Source organism: Panthera onca, chromosome B1 (assembly GCF_046562875.1).
Source record: "Panthera onca isolate mPanOnc1 chromosome B1, mPanOnc1 haplotype 2, whole genome shotgun sequence".
NCBI classification, from domain to species: domain Eukaryota; kingdom Metazoa; phylum Chordata; class Mammalia; order Carnivora; family Felidae; genus Panthera; species Panthera onca.
In genome coordinates, this window is record NC_138342.1 from 76,585,406 (window position 1) to 76,599,017 (window position 13,612).

Here is a 13,612-nt window from a genome sequence, read left to right on the forward strand (position 1 = left end):
TGGATTCAGAAGTGGAACCTAAAATGAGACCAAAATGCAAATCATGTACTTACCACAGGTGGTCACGGATTTAGCTATTAGTTTTCCTCCAATCAAACTCAAAAGGGATATCTAATCAGTTACACAATTGATGGTGCTCATTAAGTTTAAAAAGAACCAATTATTTTTTGAGATGAAAAATTGTTCTCAGTAGTAATATCAGACTAGAAATTTTCTGAGTGCAGTGGCTCTCCTAGAAACTGTTTAATGTAATAGAATTATTTTCAACAACATTCTTCAGGAGATTCCACATTGAATTTTATGGACTAATTCTTTTATAACTTCTGATGGCATCATAGCAAAATACAGTTAAGCAAAAACAATTTATAGAGAAGTTTGTAGAGTGAAATAGACACACTGCCTGGTTAGATCAGGAGTACAGATATTTTGAGGACTTTGGATGGTCTTTTTATTCCTCAGGCAATCTTCCCTTGCAACTAATTATCAATACATATAAAATAGCAATGCATTCAAGATTACATTATCTGTCTTACATGGATAATGATTTAATGTCAGTTAAGATAAGATTCACAGAACTTAAAAGGCCACAAAATGAGGTGGCATAGGAGTGATACATTCAAGTGAATGCTGGAGAGCCTAGGAAGGACAAAGGCTGAATGTGAAGGCGTTTGGAGACAAACCATGTAAAATCCAGGTGGAATAATTTGATATTATCTAGTTTTTACATGTATCAGTTTTTTCAGGTTTAAATAAATGTAATATCTTTTAGGAAAGAATTTCAAATTAAATATAATATCTTCTAATGATAAAAATTTATCCAAGAAGGAAATTAATATGTTATGTATATAGATAAAGTTAGGTTTCTTTGAAAGTCAACTGAATATTTTAGAAACTTCTAGTATGAAAGTGTAGCACCCTTAAATCCAGGTAGTGCTGCAAAAAGCTCAAATGTTTAGAAGTAGAAAAGTACTTGCTGTTGTTGATCCCATGGAAATGAAATCTACCAACTCAATATTAGCATTCTTTAATTCTGTAGTGACTGACTTAAATATGAAAGGAGCTGCTCATATCCAAGATCAGAGGTATACCTTCTGTGTTTTGTATCAAATGATCTAGTACCTCTCCATTTTTTTCAATTCACTGATCCCTATGCAAGTTGACACCTCCCTAAACTTTCCTGCAAGGTTGTTCTTGTTCTTGGGCTACCAGGTCACCTTCGTATTTTCATTTATGACAGGGTTGAGGAGACCAATGAGACCCTCTACAAATTTTCATAGGAACTGTATAAATTTTTTCATCCTGACTATAGCTTTGTGGTCACAGAATTTTTGACAGAAGAGAATAAGCCCTAACTATCCAAAAGGAAACGAGGATCAAACCTAGCTGAAAACAGTGTACATGAAGTTGATGCAGAAGATGTAAAGAGGATACATGTATTTTGCGCATAACGAAATTGTGCTGTGGTTTTCATGAGAGCTTGTGTGTCTAAAACAGAGCAGGTTATTAGTTCCCTTCTACTTCTTTGTGTCAGACCGTACACTATTTGATAAACTGGACCCCGTATGGAGCAGAAGAAACCAGAGAGTGAGTCTATCTAAATCACAGGGTATGAGGACTTGCAGAAGGTGTAGGATGCTTGGCCTAGAGAGGAAAAGTTTTTGACTGTTGTCTGTAAATACTGGCAGAGCTCTCATGTAAATGATGCTATATTTTTTCTATGCTATTGCAGAGATGAGAACTAGAATTCATGGGTGACGTTGTATTGTGGGAGACTTAAACTCATTGTGAGAAATAACTGTATGGTTGGTTCTGGGAAGGGCTGCCTCCAGAAGAAGTGAGTTCTCCATCACTAGAGAATATATTCCAGTATTTATTTGTCTAGGATATTTTCATAGAGAGGGTAGTATACAGCTTAGAATACTGGATGCTTTTCTCTACCTCATAGAGAGGGTATCATAACAGCTTAGTAGACTGGGTGTTTTCATTCCTGAGTTTCCTTTAGACCTTGTGATAGAAATTTTGTTGTCCTGATACTCTTTGGTACAGTTTTGGGCACTAGGAATCACTGTACCATGTGCCAAGATATTAAAATTTATAGGGAACTTCACAGAAAGGCTTTTCTGAGTCATGAGGATTTGGGTCTGTCTTCCATGTTTCATATGGAAAGGAACATTAATATTATAGTGAATCCTACTTGCTGTGAAAGCATACCACAAAGTTGCTGGCATTGCATTAAAGTCACAATTGCCTTTAAATAAATGATTGTTGGCGGACAAATAATGACAATGTTTATAAGTAACTATCAGTATATAAAAATGTTTTTCTTTCGTAGGTGGGTAACAAACTTTGAAATCAGTTAAGTAGGAAAATTCGAAGTGAGCTGACTTAAAATTCAGGGAAGCAGTATAAATTTCTCAAAATTTTCTCAGCATACTGAAGATGTGGCAATAAACAATTACCTCTTGAAACATTCCCTCTTCCAAGATGAACTTCTAACATACTGATATTACAGGGCTATAGAATTCAGTGCAAACATTCTGGGTATCTAATTTTCTTTCATTTATGAAACACCATAGCCATTCAACCTTTCCTGAGGTTTTTTTCCTTTTTGGTGTTTATTTTTGTTTTTATTTTTACATTTATTTAACTGAAATTAATACTATTTAGTATTTCTATCTGTGAAATGTACAGATAATCTTGGACAATTACAATCTAATATAAGATTCATAAGAATAGCATCCTGCATCATAACTGTGTGTATAGAAACATGTACTTATGTGTATGTATGTGTATATATATATATATATATATATATATATATATATATATAATTGGCATACATATATATCTACATAGATTTCTTATTCAAGACCAAAGGAAAGCAGCCTCCTAAAGGCCTGATATTTTTGATAATTACTTAAGGAACAATTTATCGATTATATAAAAATAGTATATATTGTTCCCAAAATAGAATATTTATTTAAAACCAATGCATTTAATGTTTACGTGATATAACAGGGAATAACATTTTTATTTACTAAATATAATAGGATGAAATACATTAACAAGTTTTATTTAGCTATAACTTTGGCTGTAGCATTTTTTTAAGTTTACCTATTTATTTAGAGAGAGAGGGAGAGAGAGCATGTGAGCTGGGGAGGGGGAAAGAGAGAGAGAATCTCAAGCATGCTCCATGCTGTCAGCGTAGAGCCCACCTCAGGGCTAGAAGCTACCAACAGGGAGTTTATAACCTGAGCCAAAATCAAGAGTTGGATGCTTAATTGACTGAGCACCTAGGGGACCCTGTAGCAATTTTTATTCAATGCGTCACTAAATGTATGAATTTTTGCAGAATGATTAAATATCTGAAGAAGTATTCTAGTTTCATTCATGTACTTGTCTATAATTGACAGAAATGTTTGTATTAAAAGTGGACCTTATGCTTTTAAAAATGAATTTTACAATAAGAGGCTTTAAATTCAAAATGTTTAAAAATATTGGTGCAGTAATATTTTACAACATGACAAGTTGCTAACGTTTCATTGCTGAGTGATTTGAAAATATGATGGAATAGTATCATTCCAGGAATACTTAAAATATTGTTAAATGTTTGAATGGTCTGGAAAGGAAATCTGTCTATATTTCTGATCTTTGATTATTCATATTTCTTTTTCTGCTTAACCCTAAATATTTCACTAATAAAATCAATATGAAAAATATGTTAATCAGACATCAAAATAAACTTAATAGCTTTTCTTCCTTTCTGCATGTTGCTTCTATATGTCAACCTGTGGAAATTGAGGCTCCATTAAATTGAATTGCTTGGGCTCAAGACAAACTACCCCCTTTAGAAATATACATAAAGAAAACAAAATTGCTTAGATGTTTTGTTGCTTTTTAAAATGTCTTATGCCTCAGTATTCACTTCAGTGTCTTGGAGCCTTTTTTTGAACTCTCCTTAGTAGTATCAGTTTCTCTTGAACCAAGTTAACATGCTTATTTTGATATTCATTTTCTAACTTGTGTTTGTATAACATTTAATAATTGCCTGAGTTATTATAGCCCAGTTGTAACTTCCCATATTTGGTTTTGTATTTATTTTATATGTATATATGTCAGAAATAACACAAAAGTTCATGCTGATAAATTTCATGATGATGTCACTAATGTTTTTTTTTTTTATTTTAAAATTAGGATGTAACATGTAAAAATTGACGAACCAAATCAACTGGTAGGCTTGTGTGTGTCTATACTCTAAAACTTAGGCCAACTATTTTACCCACTTGTGACTTTATCTTAGTTAGAAAAAAAGAAGAGGGGCTGAGAGAATGGTGTGATATATTGATAATGAAAATAATCAGGCTGCCAGGAAGCTTGGAGCCTAAATCCAAGAAAAAAAGAAGAGGGGCTGAGAGAATGGTGTGATATATTGATAATGAAAATAATCAGGCTGCCAGGAAGCTTGGAGCCTAAATCCAAATGCAGGGGTTGATCATCACCTTATTGCTTGCATTTTTGTGCTCCCCATACTCCCTGGCCTTTATCTTAGTATCTGTCACTCATTTTATTGGAATTTGCTTTGTTTTTATTTCATAGTATGTATTTGATAAGCCATGAAAAATCAGTTTTGCCTTGTACTGGTAGGGTTCAAGTGTTACATAATTTTGAAAATAAAATAATGTATTGTATGGCAGTTTACATTCTCTTTTTTTTTTATTTTTCCTTTGTTTAAATTTTAGCTGCAGCACATGTTCATGCTGATTATCCCAGCTCTTCATTGGATAACATGCCACCTTTTTAATTGGTGTCTTCTGTTCATTGAAAATTCCCAGTTCTTCTTTTTAATGCTTAAATATTTTTGAATTTTCTTCTTTGCTCTGATATAACCTTCAAGAAGAAGATCCTTATATACACAAAGCTGATCTTTTAACAATGTCTCCTGTGTAGTTATTCGTGAAGTATCTCATAAAATTATACTGATACGTAATATAATTTTTTGTCTTACTGCCAGTACTTTGTGAGAGCCTGTTGGCACATTCTGTCTCCTCTCAAGTTCAGATGCTATGTATACTATGAAAGTTAGTGAAAAAAAGAGACATTCCCTTTGATTGTCTTCTTCTTTTTCTTTCTTTCTTTACTTTTAAAGTGTGTTTACCTAGTGTGTAAGCAGGAGAGGGGCAGAGAGAGGGAAAGACAGAATCACAAGCAGGCTCTACTCTACCAGCATGGACCCCTACATGGGGCCCAAACCCATGAACTGTGAGATCACGATCCGATCTGAGATCAAGCAAGAGTTAGATGCCTAACCAACTGAATCACCCAGACGCCCCTTGATTTTCTTTATAAACATCTCTATAAAAGTCTCTACTACAATATAATAATTGCAGAATGCAAGAATATATCCTAAAAAATTAGCACGGATGGATAGTTGATTCATTTACATGACTGATGCATATTTGATATCACTTCTGCTATTTAAACATATGAAGTAAATATTTCTCATAAAAAGTGAAAGTGACTAAGTTTTCAGTCAACTCTATAAGAAATTATTAGAAAAATAATCAGAATATGGCTTGGCTTCACAAAATGTAAGTGATATCATATATGCCTTATTTATTTGTTTGCTTATGATAGGTTATATAAACTGTAGCCAACATAGTGTTTCTGGACTTCACCAAGATATAATGGCTGATCATCTAGTAAAAATATTTAATACTTATGTAAGGCTTATTGTGTACCTGATACTCTTCTAAGTATTTCATATTTATTAACTCATTTGATCTTATCAATAGTTCTGTGAAGTAGGTGATACTATTTGTTTCATTGTATAAACTCAGGCTAGTATGATTAATTTGGGTAATTTGAATCCCAAGCTGTCTGGTTCTAGAATCCAGGTTTTTACTTGAAGTGTTATATTCCAGTTATTTGAGAGATTGAATATCATAGAAATCTTAGCTTTTACCCTTCAAGTACCATATCAACATATAGAGGCACAACTCAAGGACATTACGGATTTGGTTCCAGACTACCAGAATAAAGTAAGTGAGGTAAATTTTTTGGTTTCCCAGTGAATGTAAAAGTTATGTTTATATTATACTGTAGTCTTTTTTTAAAAAATGTTTACTTATTTATTTTGAGGGGGGTTGGGCAGAGAGAGAGAGAGGGAGAAAGAATCACAAGCAGGCTTGTGCTGTCAGTGCAGAGCCCAATGCGGGGCTCAATCTCACAGACCATGAGATGATGATCTGAGCCGAAATCGAGTCAGATGCTTAACTGACCGAGCCACCCTGGGGCCTCTATACTCCCGTCTATTAAGTGTGTGGTAGTATTATGTCTAAAAATGCGTACATACCTTAATTAAAAAACAGTTTATTGAAAAAAATGCTAACCGTCATCTGAGCTTTCAGTGAGTTGTAATCTTTTTGCTGGCAGAGGGTCTTGTTGTTGATGGATGCTTACTGATTAAGGGGGTGGTTGCTGAAGGCTGGAGTGGCAGTAGCAGTTTCTTAAAATAAGACAACAAAGTTTTCCTTACATATATTGACTCTTATTTTCATGAATGGTTTCTGTGTAGCATGTGATGCTGTTTGAAATCATTTTACCCACAGTAGAACTTCTTTCAAAATTGAATCTTGTACATCTCCATTAGAGCTCTTGGGTGACCAGGTGAATTGTCAATAGTCAGTCATATTTTGAAAAGAACCTTTTCTCTGAGCAATAGGTTTCAACAGTGGGCTTAAAATATTCAGTAGATCATGTTGTAAACAGATGTGCTGTCATCCAGGCCTTGTTGTTTCATATATACACTACAGTCTCAGAGTAGGCTTAGCATAGTTCTTGAGGATCCTAGGACTTTTGGAACGGAAAATGAATAATGGCAACGGTAAATGGTAAATGAATTTTTAAAGCAAGGCATTGACTTCTCTCTAGCTATTGAAGTCCTAGGTGGCATCTTCTTTTTCATCTTTCAGTAGGTGGGTTTTTCATCTTCATTGAAAATCTTTTTGCCATTTTCATTGGTTATCTTAGCTAGATCTACTGGATAACTTGGTGAAGCTTCCACATCAGTACTTGTTGCTTTGCCTTGGACTTTTATGTTAGGGAGATGGCTTTTTTCTGTAAATCTCATGAACCAACCTCTGCTAGCTTCAAACTTTTGCAACTTCCTCATGTCTCTCAGCCTTTGTAGAACTAAAGAGAATTAGGGCCTTGCTCTGGATTAGACTTTGGTTTAAGAGACTCTTGTGGCCGGTTTGATCTTCTATCCAAACCACTCAAACTTTCCTCATATCAACAATAAGACTGCTTTGTTTTCTTATCTGTCATGTGTTCACTGGAGTAGCACTTCTAACTTCCTTCAGGAACTTTTCCTTTGCTTTCATATCTTGACTGTTCTATGCAAAAGGCTTTCAACCTGCCTACCTCACTAAGCTCAATCATTTCTAGGTTTTGATTTAAAGTGATAGATATTGCAACTCTTCCTTTCATTTGAACACATAGAGGCCATTGTAGGGTCATTAATTGTCCTAATTTCAACATTGGTGTGTCTCAGAAAATAGGGAGGCCTGAGGAGAGAGGTGGGGGAACAGCTGAATGGTAGAGTAGTCAGAACACACACATTTATCACTTACGTTCACCGTCTTTTAGGGTGCTATTGGTGACACATCAAAACAATTATAATAGTAGTAACATCAAAGATCACTGATTACAAATTACCATTACAAATATGATAATAATGGAAAAGTTTCAAATATTGTGAGAATTCCTGAATTGTGACAGACATGGAGTGGGTAAATTTGGTTGGAAAACTGGCACTGATAGACTAACTCCACACAGGGTTACCACAGACTTTCAGTTTGTAAAAAATAAAAGAAAAAAAAAAGGCAAGGTACAATAAAGGAGGCATGCCTGGAAAAGGGAAGGAGGACTCCTTCTGTTAGAAGTTTCAGGGCTCTTGCCTGAATCTTGTCTTCTGTGTTTGAAATTTTCATCAGTTGTGAAGGTCCTGAGGCAGGTTGTATCAAACTTGCAAGTTAAAACTGAGAGAGACAAAAAAGTGGTATGCTAAGTGACAGATTTGGGATGCAAAAGGAGCAATGGAATAGATCCTATAATAAATACAGCAGGAGTAAATACAAGCTGCTATGCTTGAATCCAGTAAACCATGAGACAAGGACAGCATAAGGAAGAACTGTCCGAGGAAAAAGTTGGGTGAACAGTTCTTAGTGATTTTTGGAGAGCCCAGCTCCACTGTGGTGTGGATCCCATAAAAGTAAACTCAGTTTTACATTGGCTGCATTAGTATGTTGTACTTAATTTAGTATAATAATAATAATAGTCTCATCTTGGTTAGGGCATAATTCTGAATTATTTTCCCAGTTAGTATTTTCAGCTCTGATAATCATTTCCCATGCTATAATGCTATAGGCATAAATTTTTAATCTTTTCTAATCCATTATGGTTTTAAAATTCAGCTAAAATTCTGATCTCAAATTTGACCTAACTTGAATGTTCTCACTTCTCCCCTGGTGGCCTTAAACTGAGGCAATGATTGCTGGGAGCGAAGATGAAGTGGATCATGGGCTGACTCTGAGATAAATGTCCCCTTCTTTCTTTTTAAGTAAAACTTCTTTGGGCAGCGTGCATGGCTCAGTCTGTTGAGTGTCGGACTCTTGCTTTTGGCTCAGGTCGTGGTCTTGTGATTCAGTTCATGGGATCAAGCCCCAGGTCGGTCTCCACACTTACAGTGCAGAGCTTGGGATTCTCTCTCTGTGTCTCTCTCTGCTCCTCCTTCTCTCACTCTCTCTCTCAAAATAAATAAACATTTTTCTTTTAAAGGTATAACTGCTTCAATATGTTAGGTCCGAGAAGAGAGGGCAAAAAGTGCTAATGGTATCTTTACTTAACAGTTGCTGCTTTTCTGTCTTTGCTTGGATAACTTCGATGTGGCGCTCTCGTGGACCTCATATGTGAAATATTTGGAAAACCGCTCTGATATGGGAGATCCAATCTGAATACAAGCTGGCCTATTTGGAGCAAATTCTTAGCTGTACACTCAATTGCCCCTTGTTTGGGGAATCTCTTCACTTAGTATTAGTGCCTGTAGCCTAGCTACATTTTATATATTCACCTGACTCATGGGAAACTTATTTATAATAACTGTTAAGTCTTTAGGCTGCTCCAGTTCAACACCCTGCCTAGGGTGGTGGACTACTTGCATAAAATACAGAGAATAGAAATCTCTGCATGAATGATTAGAACAGATGTTTTTAAGTTTTGCCTGTAACCTTTAAGTTAATGCAGATTCATAGATTTGCTCTTGTACTGTCCCTTTGGGGATTCTCTTCAGCAGATCTGGTATAAAGCCTGCAAATACTTTATCATTTGTTTATTTTTTAAAACAGTTCCAGTTGCCAGTAGTGTTGGGAACCACTAAATAAGATTACGATACTTACCATCCTAAAATTACATATACTAGTTACTTTCTTTAAATCAAACCCTTTAAGAACTGTGATAGTTTAATACTTAAAAGCAACCATATATAAAAAGTTTTGACAGTAATGCATTGAATTTGCAAGATACAACTTTACAGAAAATATATTCCAGTTCATATTTATGTGATAATGTGTTACCTCAAAACCTCAAAAATAGATTTGCTTTGTTGATGTGGTTTCCTTCTACTAGTGAAGGAAACTAGTCCAATAACATAAAGGGTTAAGACGCCTTAGAGGAAAAAAGAAAATACTATCATCTTTAGAAATGTCTATGAAAATACCTCCCAAGGCAAACTGTTGGCAGACTGGCTAATGGCAGATTGTGTACATCTGTGTGAGTGAAAATCAGCTCAAGGGTGTCAAGTGCTCTTTTGAGTCACACTAGAGTCCCTTTATATTTATTTTCCAAACCAAGTAGTAGTTGCCATTTCTACCAACCCACACAGTCCTATTATTTTCCCATCTTTGCTTTATAAATAGCTGACTCTCACAGCACTTAATTTTTTGTTGGGAAATAATCAAATAATAATGCATTTCTCACATTTGGGACCTCATGGCCAAGGAAACTTACATGGAATGACCAATTTACAGATGTGTTTGGATAAGGCTTCTCTGAGGAACAGCAATAGTGATTTTAATTTTTAGTAAAATAATTGGTTTTAAGTGAGGTTTGCTTTGCTATATATCCCTACCAAATTATACACAGACTAGTTAGAGAAATGATACATTAGTAATTAATCCAGTGTGAAGACTAGCATCTAAAAAAATTTTTAAGTGAATGGAGGAGAAATTAAAAATGAGAAATCCCTAAAATAAATATAATTATTTAAATAAAATAAAAGTTATAGTAAAAATTCTGTGAAATACATTTGAATGAAAGCCAGTATAAAAACATTTAAATATTCTATTAAAATACCTAATACCAAGAAAATTTTCAAAATTAAAATAATATATAACTTTAAATTTCATTACTCAACCTCAGCCACTGCGAACATTCTGGGACCTCAGCTTCCATTTCTTCATTCTGTGATATTTATTTTTAAAGATTATTTCAGTCATACTGGACATGGAATATGCAGTCCCTCTGCATCAATTTACATTTTATTATAAACATTTTCCATAATATTACCTATTACTCACAAACGTAATTATAATTATTGTATAGTATTTTATTAGAAAACATGATTTAGCTATTTTTCCCACAACTATATATTATATATGGCTTGCTCACAGGTTTTAATATTATATATAGAACTGTTTTAGAGACCTGTATCCCTAGGGTATTCTTGTATTTTGGACTACTTCCTTAAAATAGACAACCAGAAGTGGGATGATTAGATTATGGAGGCTAGATAATTTTAAGTTTTTTGTTCATAATGCAAAATTGCTTTACATAACTCACGGTGCTACCAGAAAGATAGGCAAATACCTAATTCACAAACTTACTAGTATTTGGTGCTCATTTTTTATAATGTTGTAAAAAATTACGTTTCATTGTGTCTTAGATTTGTATAAAATACAAATTATTGGGTTAGTGGAGATTAGTGGAGTTTAAAAATTTTTCCATATGTAGAAAATCCATTTGTATTTCTCTTGCACAAAATTTCTTTCAATGCAAAAAATAAATTTTTCCTTTTTTATGTTATGAAATTTAGTATTTTTCTGAGCGGTGTATAGGCTCTTTATAAAATAATCAACTTTTATCTGGCATAACTGCAAAAATACTGCTTCTAGTTATTTTTGTTTTTGCTGATGTATTATATTCAAGATTTACTTGAAATGTGATCTAATCTAATACTTTTGCTGGTATATATAATTTAATCCAAATTTGTTTATATCTCAGAGCAGTCAGAAATCCATAGATATTTCATTAACTCCTTCCTACCACTACATTTAATTTTATAAGTCACAGTTTCAGAGTATCAAAGGTTAGTGGGAATAATTTAGTCAGTGAGAAAAGCTGCTTCTTTGTGGGAAAGTATCTTTATCAAAGCACTTGGATCAAAGCTGGCTTTGAGTCTCAGAGAAAGCAATTAGATTAAAAGAAAATTAGGATCTTGGCTCACACTAAGAGCATGTAAAACATAATTCATCTTGATTGAGAGTTTTTAATCTTCCATCATTGGGTATCAAATATGTCACATAATGAAAAATAATTTCAGCTTTGTTTTCAACTTTACTAAGTTTGGTCACTGTTCCTTAGCAGCAAAAGTTAAGTTCCTCTCATATTGGAAGATAAAGTAGTTTTAGAGTCTAAACACACACACACACTCACACACACACACACACCACACACTTCATCAGTGATAATGTCATATTCAAATAATCTCTCATCCTTTGATCTTCTATGGTGCCTGTCTTGGTGCCTCATATGTAATAGGTGCAGAATCTATAATTGTAGAATAAATGGATGGATTTCTTGCAATAGAATGTCAGAAGTCATTAAGTATGTCCTCATAATACCTGTAGAACTGCCAAAAGGCTTGCTTAGGAGTTGAAAAAGAAATAAGAAATAAGAAAGAAAATGACCTCGACCTCAAAAGAACAGAGGACAACAACTCCATGAACAGTGAAAATCAATGAAGGCAAAAATGGTCCATTTTCACCTCATCCCTTTTCAGGGACAGACCAGTTTTACTTCATTGATTTTCAGTGCTCATTGAGTTGTGTTCTGTTCTTTGGTTGTACTGCATTCTCTATGTTTTCAGCTTCACTTTTGTGTTTTGTTTTGAACTGTGGTTACTCTCAGGTCGGCTTTGATGGCAGAGATTTAGCTCAATGAAACCCTTTCTGCTTACTTGATTTTTCTGTTCTAGATAATATCATTACTTCTTCAAATTTTGATTAATTTTTTAAAATGTTTATTTTTGAGAGAGAGTGTGTGAGCAGGGGAGGGGCAGAGAGAGAAGGAAACACAGCATGTGAAGTAGGCTCCAGGCTCTGAGCTGTCAGCATAGAGCCCCATGCGGGACTTGAACTCATGAATCACGAGATCATGACCAGTGCCAAAATCTGATGCTTAACCCAGGCGTCCCAGTATCATTACTTTTTAATATTGTCTTAATTGCACTTTTCTGAAGAATCCCCTATAAATATTTTTCTTTGTTTTGATCTGTCAGTCCTGTTTTTATGTGTGAAAAATAGTTCTAGGAAATTGAAAGTGAGAAAATGTAATTATTTGTGTGAAAATTTAAATAAGTAGTGTGACCATTCAAATGAGGTATCTGATTTGTTTGTGTTCAGTTCATATATAAAGAAATTTCTAAAAAGGATAATTTCAGCACCTAAATATGTAATTTTGTGATTGCCAGATAACAGAATTGCCAGGTCAGGGCATTCTGAAGTTAAAAGTCCTGCCTTATGAGAGAGAGAGATGCACTTGAACCGGGTAGAGAGACTTCACTTTGGAGCTGACAGTGGAAGAAGAGATAATCGTCCAGATTATAGTACCCTTAGGGAATGAGACAATAAGTATTTGGGTCACACTGATGGATTCTGGGTACATCATGAAATCAGGTGTTTTTAAGTATTAGTTATATTTTTTATACTATCAAAATTTGCCTGGATTCACTCTGGATTTAGGAGGGATTCATCTAAAGGTTTGAAGACAGGGAAAAGCTCAGGCCAATATTTTGAAAGATTAAACTGAGTGAGATTAATGATTTGGCCACCAGGCATTTACAGCTTTTTAGAGTATATAAATCATTTACAATGTGTAGACACACACTTGCAATAGAGTTGCAGTAAGGTGCAGTAATTTCCTAATTTTTTAATGGATGTACCTAGGGTAGAAATAATAAGTTACGTTAAAATAAAGAGTTTGATAAATATATATTAAAAGTGGGGCAAATACTGTGTATGTTATAAAGAAATAAAGCCCATTTCAGTAAATATGTGGATGAATACTTCATACAGGAGTTTGACTTTGATCTCAGGCTCAAATGATGACTCTTAATGTGAATTTGGAATATCCTAGGCTGAGAAAAGACAGAGTTAATTCATGGAAACTAAGGTATAGAAGAGTATATTCACAGAATAATCCTGTCTGGTCCAATTGTAAGAATAGCCTAAGTATTTATTTTAAAGTGAACCTAGGAAATTAGGCTTTGGAGGATCCA

The 13,612-nt window shown here is 34.2% G+C and overlaps 1 protein-coding gene across 2 annotated transcripts in view; it reads left to right on the forward strand.

The window, feature by feature from the left end:
- GRID2 (glutamate ionotropic receptor delta type subunit 2) overlaps positions 1 to 13,612 on the forward strand; it is a 1,486,895-nt gene that overhangs the window by 129,873 nt on the left and 1,343,410 nt on the right. The window lies entirely within an intron of this gene.